A 1,914-nucleotide genomic window follows, 5' to 3' on the forward strand; every position below is an offset into this window, starting at 1 on the left:
GCTAGTATTAATTGCTTGTGTTTATATACAAGAAAAAAATCAAAAGATAATCATTCAAATCAAATACGTCATGATAAAAATCACCCATTTAACAAAATTCTTCAAGTAGTCAAATATGTCATGACAACACATTCATCTAACCTTGAGGAGTAATCCATTCATATCTTGGAAAAAGATAACCCACTTCAATCTTGCATCATGCCTAAGACAGTAATGAAACTTGTCATATTAGAGGCAACTCAAGAAAAATACCATATAAAAATGGAGCCTGAGACTAGTATGAATCTAAACATCATCAATCAACACAACAAGGTTAATACATTATTAACAGGAAAAATAACTTCTAACATCAAAAAAAGAAAATCCGAACTGTTCTATGAAAGGCAACGCGTACCAGACACGTAGAAGACCACTAGAGTAAAGAAGCAAATGGACATTACCATGGCCATGAGATTTAGTCTATCAAAAGTAGGTAACAAGAAAACAAAATAGTAAGATTAAAGAAGATTACTGAATACATCCCAAAGCAATTGTAGAGGTCTGGGGTCAGAGCTCTCTCCCTTGGATCCTAGTTGTTCCCATGGATTATGCTGGACTCACTTTTGTTATTGCCTTTGTCAAGACCCTCAAAAAGTCAAATTCACCCAAGGCCAAGAGACACAAACTGGTAAACAAAAATGCTTTCTTATGCAAATTCATAGACGACTTACTCCTCAAAGGACGAAATCAAGTTCAGAATCAAGCTCTACTAGAACTTGTGTAGCAGATAGAATTTGGCATGGAGGAAATTTTTCGCAAGTACATTCGATATGCAATGAATGAAAAACCCTTCAACCCAGACATGTTGGCAGACTTGATCCAACTCAGAAAAGCTTCTATGTTGAATGATGCCCAAGTTGCTGAAATTCTAAACGAGATATCAAGACGAATTGTAAGGGACAAAGGTCCAGTTGTCATGGATACTTCAGGATACTCAGAGAAGGGTTTTAAGAGAAAACTTGCTGTGTAGGCACTCTTTGGGAAGATATTTTATCTATCTGAGCTGCCAGAATTATGTTCAAGGGAGTGCTCCTTAATCATCAAAGAGATATTTGGAGTTCTGAGGCGAGGATGCGCTTACTCTTCGACACAAAACGCTCTCTCGCCTGGGGGGATGTTGATTCAATTCAGAAGATGGTTGGCATTTCAGATTCAGAACAGTATGAAGATGAGTCTTTTGTTGCTTCCCAAGAATGATGTGTCATATGGTTAGAGTTATGGCGTGAGTCGGAGTGGGATTGTATCCCCATCGAGCAATTTTGATGAAGTTGTCAGAAATTACTGATCTTTAGTACTTTGGAGATTTTAAGAGAGATAGAGAGACTCGGTCAATTATATATTCACCCTTTTCATATGAAGGAACTTGTGTACTTTTCTCAATTACATTTTGTAATGTTAATTGGTGTTAAAAAAAATACTTCTCTTACAAAAATTAAAATCAAAGAACCCTAAATTAGCAACTAACATCAAAATAAGTAAAAAAAAAACATATATAAGAGTGCAATCGAACCTGGTCCTCGTGACTCTAGCGTGAAAGAGAGAGTGTGTGAGGTGGAAAAAATTGATGTTTTTCCTCGATCTTCAACGTGGGTGAGAGACAGAGAGGAGGGGGGGAGGAAAGTTATGTTAGATGAGAGAAGTGAATAAAATAGAAGTATTGTTTATAGAGGAGAGAGAAGAGGAATCCAAATCTTGTTGTTGCTTTAATATCAAGTTTTCTTTCGAACAACTCGAGTCTTCTTCTTCGATTTTTGATAGTTGTTTCACGGTTCCTCTTTATTTTCACGAGGTTTCATGAGATCTTAACGAACATCAAAGTCCAAGTCTGATCCAATGGTAAATGATAAGAGCCCAAAACTGTAGTTTTAACCCTGT

At 36.5% G+C, this 1,914-nt stretch overlaps 1 pseudogene; it reads left to right on the top strand.

Moving 5' to 3' along the window:
- Window positions 1-261: 261 nt before the first annotated feature.
- LOC147493918 (uncharacterized) lies at window positions 262-1,306 on the top strand (annotated as a pseudogene).
- Window positions 1,307-1,914: the final 608 nt, after the last annotated feature.

The sequence above is a fragment of the Coptis chinensis genome, chromosome 6, assembly GCF_015680905.1.
Source record: "Coptis chinensis isolate HL-2020 chromosome 6, ASM1568090v1, whole genome shotgun sequence".
Lineage (NCBI taxonomy): Eukaryota > Viridiplantae > Streptophyta > Magnoliopsida > Ranunculales > Ranunculaceae > Coptis > Coptis chinensis.